Source organism: Uranotaenia lowii, chromosome 3, assembly GCF_029784155.1.
Source record: "Uranotaenia lowii strain MFRU-FL chromosome 3, ASM2978415v1, whole genome shotgun sequence".
NCBI classification, from domain to species: Eukaryota; Metazoa; Arthropoda; class Insecta; order Diptera; family Culicidae; genus Uranotaenia; species Uranotaenia lowii.
Window position 1 is genome coordinate 144,364,824 of NC_073693.1, and position 11,798 is coordinate 144,376,621.

General features: G+C 32.2%; 1 long non-coding RNA gene across 2 annotated transcripts in view; it reads left to right on the plus strand.

Moving 5' to 3' along the window:
• Window positions 1-9,751, plus strand: part of LOC129756627 (uncharacterized) — a 33,042-nt gene extending 23,291 nt beyond the window's left edge. The window contains exons 2-3 of one of the 2 annotated variants that reach the window (XR_008739504.1): window positions 9,147-9,420; window positions 9,634-9,751. This is a non-coding gene — a long non-coding RNA (uncharacterized LOC129756627). Of the gene's footprint in view, window positions 1-9,146; window positions 9,421-9,597 lie in introns of both variants that reach the window. The other variant, XR_008739503.1, reaches the window with a different exon arrangement.
• Window positions 9,752-11,798: the final 2,047 nt, after the last annotated feature.

Consider the following 11,798-nt stretch of genomic DNA (forward strand, 5'->3'; position numbering starts at 1 on the left):
TAGCCGAACAGCATACACAAAAAGTACAACCCTATCAAGCTTAACTAAGTGTGCAAAGGACTAAACTAGTCGTGACGAAATTTTCTTTAACTGTATATTAAAGGAAACGAGAAAACGATGGGTAAGAACTTTTTGGTTGCTCATTATCATTAACGAGAAGATAAACGAAACCATGGAGCAGCTTCAGGTCCCGATCGTTGATCTTTTAGTACACAATAAGGTGGATAAATTTCTGTCAGCCGAATTTGCTACAAAAATCTTATGATTAAAAAGAATGATGCTGTTGCCTTAAAATATAAAAACCATTATTATTGAGTTTTTTAACTACACAGTAAAGTTTTGCTTCGATTTCCAAAAAAAAATTGCTGGAAACGTTCAGTAATCCAAAATTTTGCTGGATTCGATTTTTTAATTGCTGGATTTTTCAGCATTTGGTTGTGTTCCTGTCATTTTTGCTGAAAAATCAGCAATCGGGTTTCAAATTGTTGGATTTTCCAGCAGTTAGTTTAGTTTGCTGGAAAATCAGCAATCGAGTTGTCAAATTGGAGTCTGTTTGTTTTCGTTCGCTGGAGTTAGGTGAGACTTTATTTTACGATCTTTGATTAGAATAATATTTTTTTCCCTCTATATTCTAGCATCCAGATATCAAGCCAAGGGTGAGTTTTTGTTAGATAGGTATATATTCCAAGAAAGATATCAATCGAAACTCTATTTCAGGTGGCGGATGATTAACACTTTGGCACAAAGCTGCCACCCCAGAGCCGGTGTTGGTATATTAAAAAAACATGTGGTTCTGTAAAAAAATACATAATTAAAAAATGGAAGAAAATAATTGTTATTTATCTCTTATCGTATCACAGCCAGTATTCAATATTTAATTTCAAAAATATAAAAATTTTGAATGATGAATGATGAAATAAAAATTTGATACCAAATACAGCCGAATATTTCGAAAGAAATAGCTGGTTTCCAGTAATTTGGATTACTGGAATCCAGCATAAACGTTTGCTAATTTTTCCAGCAATTCATATTGCTGGAAATTTTGCTGGAAAATCAGCGGAACAAAAACCAGAAAAAATAAATTTGCTGTGTATGTTTGAAAAAATTATCAGAATGTGTCTAAAAGATCTCTTATCATCACTTTCAGACGTTTCTAAAAAACTGGTAAAAGATTCGTAAAAGAATCAAGTATGGCAAAATAATTTTTTTTGGCAAATTTTTGTAGGCGAGAGTAGGGGGTTTTATGGGATACTTTTTTTTCTTTGCTTCATAACTCATTTATTATTAAAGATTAAATGAAAAAAAAAAAAATAGATTGTTAACATTGAATAAATTGATTTTCGGCTATTTTAGTCAAGAAAAATCTTAAAACGATTTTTATTTCTTCATCCGACGTTTCGGCATTTATCATGCTTTTTTCAAGGAGTCTATTAATATGACATAATTAATAATGTGTTCAAAAAGGTGTGAAAATATTTATGGTGTACTTACTGACATTTCTCGTTTTAATTGTCCAAAAAGTTTTTTGAATCTGCTAAACTGTCTAATCGGGAAATGTCAGTCCAGTTGTCTGTGGTGTATTACAAAAATATTCAAAGCTGAGCATTCTACTTGTATGCAATCTTCCTTGGAATCTGTTAAACTTACTATTGATCTGGTTGAGATGGATATAACACTTCGAAAGTTTCGAAATATAAAAACGGATATAGAGTTGATGTACACTACTTTTGATGTTGTTTTCCGCTTAGCCACTACTGATGTTGGTTGTATTTTGTGTGTTTGGTGTATCGTAATGTGTATTGGTGTGTTTTTGTTTGTTTTTGATGGAGTTGAAAATGCCGGCATAGATGACACTGAGCCCTTCAGTATTCATTCTTTGCGATGTGACACATTTCTATTGTTTGTAGACCGGAAGTGAAATTGTGACGATCAATTTTTCTTGTGCTGTTCAATTCAAAGGAGTGATCGTGTTTGATGCTGTGATGAAGTAATGCAGTTTGTCCATTCAAATCTGCCTTTCGCGACCGCGAGTCGTCTTTATCCACTCTTTTGTTTCGTAGTTTGTGTAATGCATTTTTGTTCGATTTGTGTCCGCCAATCCTCTCCTTAAGTGTGTTAGTTGTCATTCCGATATATTGAGAATCGCAGTCATTGCAAGGTATAGAGTAAACAGGCGGCGGCAACGTTACACGATTTGTCTATGTGTCGTGTGACCAACATCTTTTCAATATGTGCTCGTGAATCTCGTTTTTAAGCTTTTTTTCCTCAGATTTATGCTTTTTTTGCCTTGGGAGCATAGAAGACGAAAGCTTAAATCTGAGGAGAAAAGCTTAAATCTGTCAAAACGAGGGGAAATAAAGGGAAAATCTGAGAGATGTGCTCCATACGGTTTGAATAGCGTTGCCGCTAGAGTGTCCTACCCGGGATTTCCCGGGAATTAGAAAAATTCGGGAATTCCCGAATCCCGGAAAACGCTTAAAAAATCCCGGGGATTCTCGAAGCCAGTAAAATTTGCTTAAGTACTTCAAATTTACACGATCTAAATTGGAAAAAAATAAATCAGATTGAGCAAGGAAATTGATAGTTCTACCACTGACCATACTGACTGGAGTTGACACTCGATTTCGTTTGTTGGATGATTTTTTCAACAGTACGGAATATCGATTCCAGATCAATGCGCCGATTTGAATAAATCTTATCGCAGTTAGAAAGTTCCCCAACTTAAAAAAGGCTATTTTAACGCTAAAATCAGGCTAAACAGCTACATTTTTCCTACAGGGCATATTTTTGTCAAATTTTGAAAGTTCGCAATACCAATGGTAGGTGGACCTGCAAAATTTGACAACAAAAATTAGCCAGAAAATGTCAGTGTCTACCTTGATAGCTTAGTTTTAAATTTTTTTTTCTTAAATCTGGTTAATACATTGAATTTTATTAGAAAAAAATGTTTTTTCAATCGAAAACTTAGTCTAAAAGTGTAAAAAGACAAACAGACTTTAATATCAAACAATTCCAATAATGACCGGTATGAATCTGGATGTTCTATTTTGTAACACTCATCATTTAGAACTTCAGTTTCGGATACTGTTGACATTAGCAAAATCATCAACAAAAAAATGACATATTGTAAAACAAATGGATAATTGTCTGAAAATTTATCGATAGTTAGAATTCTTTCTCAAATTTTTGCAGCTAAAATCGGACCAGTTTGACGGTTAAAGGTTGTTTGTGGGTCTTTGGTTTGCTTATTGAATTTTTTTTAAAAGTTTGAAATGTTTTTCAATACTAGGTACTACATTTAAATTTAAAAATATCATATTGATAAGAATTTGTATGCAGTAGAGGGTTAAGAACTTCATGTTGAAATCTTCATTTTCTATTTTTCCCGGGATCCCGGGAATTCCCGGGAAAAGGATCGTCAGATTTCCCGATTCCCGGGAACGCTAAAATCGTTGGGAAATGGACACTCTAGTTGCCGCCGCCTGGGAGTAAACGACGTTCGAGAAATCGTTTTGTTTACCGGATCTTTTACTTTCGTAAAAATCTGCTTTAGTTTAGAAATCGTTTTCGTAGCTGAACCCACCACCCTCCCCCCGTCTTCAGGGAGATCTTTTCCTTTGTAAAAGTTTCAATTTGATAACGAGAAATTACTTTATCTTAAAAGGTGTTTAAAAAATTATTATCAAGCAAGTTAGAAATTTTGCTCGCCTCCGGCGGAAATAAGGCTTAAATCACTCTATCTAGGCTTAAGACATTTCATTTTTCGACACAACATATATGCCGTTCACAAATTGAAACTTATTTTTAATTGTAAATTTCGATTTGCAATTCAATCAAGCATTTATATTGAAACGCCAAACTTGCCATACAAAAACCATACCTCATTTTTAGAATGGGGTTTTATTAAGAAGTGTAACTACGTCGGATTATGACAAAAATTTGTACACATGGGTTTTGAGAGATGAGGAATTGATTCCAGGTATTGAATTTTGTGTCAGGGGTCGGCAAAAGGGGTCGTCCATATGAACTGTTCAGTGTTTTTGCTATATAGACGTTATTATGCATTGGATTGATATGAAAATTTGCACATAAGTGTTTTGAGGGACGACCAATCGATTCCAGGTATTGAATTCATGATCAGGGGTCGGCCAAAGGGGTCGTCCATATCAACTTTTTAATGTTTTTACTATATTGGCGTTATTATGCATTGGATTGAAACGAAAAATTGCAGACGGTGATTTTAGGGAACGAACAATCGATTCCAGTTATCAAATTTTGTAGAAGGGGTCGGCAAAAGGGGTCGTCCATATCAACTTTTAAATGTTTTTACTATATTGGCGTTATTATGCATTGGATTGAAACGAAAAATTGCAGACGGTGATTTTAGGGAACGAACAATCGATTCCAGTTATCAAATTTTGTAGAAGGGGTCGGCAAAAGGGGTCGTCCATATCAACTTTTAAATGTTTTTACTATATTGGCGTTATTATGCATTGGATTGAAAAGAAAAATTGCAGACGGTGATTTTAGGGAACGAACAATCGATTCCAGTTATCAAATTTTGTAGAAGGGGTCGGCAAAAGGGGTCGTCCATATCAACTGTTCAATGTTTTTGCGATATTGGTGTTATTATAGATTTGTTTTTGATGTAAATTTGTATAATAATATTTTGAGGAACGATCAATCGATTCCAGATTTCAAATTCAGGGTCAAAGGTCGGCCAAAGGGGTCGTCCATATTAACACTGTTTTTGCGATATTAATGCTTAAATACATCGGATTAAGATGGAAACTTGAAACATGGGAGTTTCAAGGAACGAGTAATTGATTTCAGGTGCCAAATTTTAATTCAGAGGTCTGCGAAAGGGGTTGTCCATATAAACTGTTCAATATTTTTGCGGAATTGACGTTATTATGCATTGGATAGAGATGAAAATTTCCACATAGAAGTTTTGAGACACGCTCAATTGTTTCAGATTTCGAATCTCGAGTCAGGGGTCGGCTAAAATGGTCGTCCATATTATCTGTTCACTTTTTTGGCTATACTGGGGGTTATTCTGCGAGTCGAGTGACGTGAATCACAAAATTTACTTCTTTATCCTGACTTCAGGGATTGTTTCAGAGAAGAAACGTTAGTATGAATGAGCTTCAAAGATCGACCATAGGACATTTGAGCTAAAACTTCTAGCCTAGAGTAGTTTCTGGAGTCGGCACAACGATGTAAAATTTTGCACATCACGTCATGTGACTTCCAGAATAAGCCCATTGTCTTGATTATACATCGGATTATAATGAAAATTTGCATATGATAGTTTTACAGCACATGTTATTGATTTCACGTGTCAAATTTTGACAAGGAATCAGTAAAAGGGTTCGTCTTAATATTTTCGATTTTTTTTGCAATAATTACGTTGTTAGGCATCATATTGAGGCAAAAATTCAATTTTGCGATTTAAGCTATTTTTTGGTGAAAATTCGTCAAAATTACCAACCAAACACAAAATCATCAGTTTGAAAGTTAAATGCGAAACGAAGTTCGTACGGGATCAGCTAGTAGCTAATAATTTTGATTTTCAAAAAACCATGCTGATATGAATTTTTCTTTAAGAAACCACTTTCAGTCTCAATTTTATTTTGAGTTAATTGTTCTTAATGCTCATCACCACATTCAAAAACGTTTTGATAAATTACACAAAATTTACATCCTTCCGAGGTTCAAAGAAAGCTTATATTGACTAATTTTGGTGCCCTGAATCTATATATGCATTTTTTTCATCAGCGTATGCTTCTAAAAAACTTTTAAAATATTTCAAAATCATTAAAAAAATTTCGGATTTTTTTTACAAAATTTAAATACAAAACATGACATTTTAAAAAAAAGTTCAAATGAATCATCAATTTTCCTCAAAACTTTTTTTTTCCTTTTTCACGGGATTTCAATTATGGTGAATCATTCATCCCGATTTTTTTTCCTCAAAACTATTTTTTTAGTTATTTTGAGTTCTGCGGAAAAAACTTATAGAGGTTTTCTATTTGTTTACTTTTCCCCAATTTTAGAGAAGTTATAAACCAAATTGATTTCAAATATGTTATCTAAATCTAATCGTTTTGCAGGTTTGAACAAATTTTGTGAAATATATTTTTGAAACTTTATTCAGTCAGCAGTACTTGTAATGATATGTTTCCAAATTTTGTTAAAATATTAGAATGTAACTTTTGAAGATCATGCATTATCATCTTTAAAATATTATTCTTTAATTGAATGAAATTGATATAGTCAACAAATTAAGAATCTGATTTTTTCTTTAACGTTGATTTGTTACTTCATCAGTTATCAATGATTGATTTCACTTAAAACTGATGAATTTTACCAAAACTATAGATAGTAGGCAAAATTTGACAAAAGATTCGAGTTCAAGACGCTCAACTCTACCAAATAAATCATGAAATCATATGCACCAAAATGCCGTTCCCTTGAGTTATTGATATAATTTTTAAAAAGTTTGTCATTGTTTTTTCATTCTGATTTTTTTTTGTTCTGAAAACATAATCTTCTTGGAAGCGTTTGAAACTGAATTTTTAATTAGAAAAACTTTTTTTTCTCCTTCGATTCTTTCCAGGACCTAATATTTCAATTGAAAGCGACAAAATATGCAAAGCTTGAAATTATAAACTTTAAAAACATCTACATATTGAATATTTATAAACGTTTTATAAATTTTATTTTTATTTAATCATGTTTATTAATCATTCATGGTTTTTAAATATGATACGAATATGAAATGAATCTGAAAATTTAATTTTATTACGCAATGTTAACTAAATTTGTATTATTCTTGTGCTTTCAATATTTACAACAAAACTTGAAATTCATCATTATTTTTTTATTTTATCAGTTTCTCATTGATCATTCACGAGATCACCCATTTCCCAATCTGTACATTGGTATAAATGAACATGTTGTATCATAAATATAGAAAGTTATTATTTTGAACTTCGAAAATATACTTTTTAAGCCTTTTTATTTTGATAACTGGAAGAATTTTAATGTGGGAAAACTATGTTTGGCTTTGATCACTGGCAATCTTGAAAAAATATGCTTTTCTTTTTAGCAAATAAAATTCAATGATCAACTTTTGAATCAATCCTCGAATTGAAAATGAAGAAAAAAAAATGTTAATTAAGATGAAAAATACAAAAAAATCATTATCATTTTCTTACAATTTTGAATCATGATAATTTTTAACACAGAGAATTTAGATCTCATCTGATGTTTATTTGAGAATTCAGATCTTTATCTAAATCTGGTGTTATATTTCATGTATTCTATTTGCCTTAATTCTGATGTCCGAAGGTTTATTTTAAGTTTTTATTCGCATTCTTTTTCTGGTGTTTCGAAAATATTGTTTTCAAATTTGAAAACAAGACTGCTGGGAATTTATATTCAAGCAAATTTCTAGTTCTAAAATAGGAACATAGATTTGAATAATTTATAATGACTTACCGGAAATAGCATTGATTTGAAACATTCATTCTGATTTGGTTTGAAAATATTGATTCTTCAAATTTATTATTTTTTCAGTTTGTGTGATAATCATAAATAAGGATAGGAAAATGGTGTTAGAAATCAATTTCCTTATTAATAAGGTATTTTTAGTATTGTTATTATTTTGGCTAAATTTAAATTTCAACCCCCCTAACCTGTGCCCTAACCTGTGCCCTATTTTATTCATATTGTCGTACCACTTCATACTTATCACGTCTATGAACATTTAACAGCAATCTTAATACCCTGGTTAGGGTGGGTGGTCCAAAATAATGACCTACGGAATTGAGTTAGACTTATTTTCGACATGGGCAAAATTGCTAATAAAACAAGTTTTTATAGTTCTTCTAAATTGCAAACTTGTTTTTGAGAGTTTTATCATAACTGTAAACATGTTTTAGGGGTTTAATTTATCACAGCTAAACTGAAAATCTTTTGAAAGTTTACTCCACTAATGGCACGTCCCCTTGAAATGGGCTTGGTTTGACCCAACTGTGAAAAATCAAAACTTTACATTCAATTTTTATTCCTTACCAGCTTATGTAAATGGATTGATAGGTATGATTAGAATAAAAAGAAGGAGCTTTAACTATAATTGTTCAAATTTTTCATGATTAGCTTTATTTATGAGTGAAATATTGCAAAATACTTTCAAGGCGGTCCAAAATTGTACCCGGTCCAAAATAAGTTCGTTACCATATAACTTCAGAAATTTGCTTCAGAAATTCTAGACAAACAGTGAATATTACAGCAATTGTAGTAATAGGAGGATTTGCGGTGAGCAGCGCTCGTGGTTTTTAACTAACCAGTCAATAAAAAATGCTGAATTTTGATTTGTTCTGATCAAAAATCTCTTTAAACAACACACTCGATCCTGTCGTGATTCGGTAGCAACAGATCAAATTAATAAGTGACGAACATTCTAGAACACTTCAGAAGCGCATGTTTTGCTTAACAAGCATCGTTTCGAATAGCAGTCCTCATGCTTATCCAGAAAAGAAAATAGTTTCAAATTTCAAACAAACGAATCTTCTCTAGACGACTCGTGGCGTCTCCAGAGTCTCGCACAGATTTTCGAATCAGCAGAAATTTTCATACCGCATAAGTTACCGTGATGCTTCAAAATTCAACTGTTTTTCGTTGCTAGGATATCGCAGTTTATTCAATTTTTTAACAAAACCAGGTAATAACAAGGTTTCAAAAAGATTTCTTTACTTATTGATTGCCAGCTATTGACAACCTCTATCCATTTTTTTTAAAATTTCATCTTATATTTAATCAGATTTATTTTTGCTCAGGTCCAGTTTTCGCTTCGCTACGGTTACTTCCACGCGTAAGATATCCAATGAACCGTACGCCCAGTAATATTTTGACTAGTGTGGCACGCGACTTAAGTCTCCTGAAGTCGGAAATATCATGTCTCAGGCTGAGATTCTTAGTTTTTTTTCTGGACGACAACATTGGTGGCAATTTTTTTGTTGATTTGACGAGGGTTTAGGTTTTAAGGTTAACTTTCTTTAAAATAAACATTTTTGTCGATGTATTTTGTGCATACCTATAAGTTTCAAGGGCATAATATTCAATTTTTTTTTCAATTTCAGCTTTTCCAGATTTAACCCACCAGCAGCTGATTGGATTAGGAGACTTCCGCTATCGAGTTAGGAACGAATCAACATCCTCTATCTTCAATGGGTTGACACGATTTCCGAGTCCGGGTTCTACTGGTGGCGGGAAACACACAGTAGAAAGCATTGAACCTGATTCCTCATTTTTTTTTTTGCAAAAATAAGAAATCACTTGTTGGCGGTGCAGAACTTCCAGGCCGATCACAGACAGACATCATTAGATGTCGGCCTAGGTTTTCGTTGGAAAAAGGTGAGATCGATTGATTTATGCTGAACTGGGATAATTAACTTCAATTTTGTTTTTTTAAGTTGCATCACTGATATCTTTCTGAATAAGACAGCATCACTAATGTTTTTTTTTTAAAGAATTCGATGCAAATTCACAAAATTTTTGTTTTAATTTACTGTAACTTATCATTACCAACAGCTGTAAGCAGCTGAATCACCATAACTCATCTTCCAGATTGGCATCATCAACCTTGAACAGATCACGAAAATGTCAAGTGCTCGTTGCACTTGAATTGGTATGCAAAATTAAAACAGCAGATGAACTCTAAATTTTGGTTACGCTATTTATATCATCGGTTTTTATTCATTGTTGCTACAGTAGGTATGTATACTTAAAATATTTTTATTATTGATTTTATCTTTAAATTTTACGAGCCATAAATACCTGGATACTTTGGAAATTATTTACAAGTACTCGAATGTCTATTTAAATTCTTCCATCAAGAGCGAGTTCAAATTTTTCGCGATCTTCGTGCTCATCTCTCTTGGGTTCTAAAGAAAACATCAATTAAGACGGTTGCGCGCCCAGTTGATTTGTTCGGTATTATATCATTCTTCGTCTGGTGTTTCAAGGAAATAAAAATACTTTTTCTCTTCCGCTGCTGATCAGAGAAAAGCAAATTAATCATCTTTGCACCGCTTCATCACCAGTGTTTCTTTTTTTCAATAAGCTTTTTCGGCGTTAATTCGTGAATGTTGTTATTGAAAAGCAATCTTTTATTTCGAATAGATACAATCCAATCTAGAGCGCTCATAAAGTTTTAAACATGGTCTGGAAATCGATTCTGTTATACATATATGACAATCGTCGGTCGTAGTTTATTAACGAATAGATCGATCGGCTTCTAAAATATTTAGATGAGAAAAACTGCAATATTGATTGATAAGATGTTTTGAACTTTTCAATGTATTTTTATTTGATAAATTTTCTAGCGTTTGGAAATAATGATAAGATGATATTCTTTTGGAGAAAATTATGTTCAACTCGAGTTTTTGCGAAAATGAAAAACTCAACAAAGAATTTCAAAAGAGTAAACAAATTAATACAATTTAAAATAACGCTGTAATGAAAATCAGTTCTCTACAGTATGGCCAATAAGAGCAAGTTTACTCGTAGAGATGGAGTTGGAAATTTCGAAGGTTTACCACACATCACAAAGCTTTTCCCATACACCGGTGTTGAGAAAACCTGATATTTAACAGTTTCGCACTGCAAAATTTCTGTCGAATAACACTTTTTGGATAAGGGTGATAAAAACAAGATAATTTGCAACACCAAATCGAGCGACTAAATTAATTTCTTTTTATCTAAGTTGTTATTAATATATTTTTGCTTCGAAATAAATCTGAAATCGAATACTTTGGGCGTTTATCTACTTATTTTTTAACCACTTGCATTGGTCCAATTTCGTATTGTTTTTAGCAATTCCGTAAAATATTTACTATATTTCTCAACAAATTTAACAAAAATTTATTTTTTAAAATTTCTTTTTGGCAATTTTTAGATTTTTCTTTCTAATATTCAAAAAACGATTTTATTCTAATATAATTTTTTAGGCAAACCGACGACTTATATAATTCAAAGTATAATTATTTGACAGGAATGAATGTTTCAATAAATGTAAAGAGCGTTCTTTTGCGGTAAAAACAGCTTCAAACGGATCAATTTATTACTGACTGACGACTTCATGGAATGGCCAAATTTGTCTTTTATTGCCACAAATTAAACTATCGCTTTAGAAATGTTTTTTTTCTAACAGCTCAGAAATGTTGTCAGCTTCTAATGAAATGCGCTTAAACATAAATCCGAATTCTGCACAACTCAATGTAATACATAAGTACATTAGACCGCTGCAAGCTTTGCTTAAAATTTTCAAATTTATAAATTTTTACATCTCTCATATAAATTTTTTTTAAATTGGCGCAACGAGTTTTAATTTTGTATGGAAATTTTGTATGGGATAAAAAAAATTTTCATTTAAAAATCCCCAGAGATGTCGGGGAGAATGAGAATACTTGATTTCTTCCCTGTACGTCTCGGTGGTCGAGTGGTTAGCGTTTTAAGACGGTAATCGCTGGTCCACTGATGGCATGGGTTCGATTCCCATCTCGTTACTGGGTGTTAAATGTTAATGTTAAGTTGTCCATGTCATTTATTCAGTCTGTAAAGCCTAAATCGGCTAAGACGGTGTATGTCTTTTCAAACCGGAATGCCCTAAAAATATCAAATATTATTGAAAAATGTGCTAAAAAGAACAAAACAACAATGCTGTAATTACAACAAATTTTTAATAATTTCTTTTTTGAGTTATTAAACTTTGTTTAAAAATTTTACAAAAT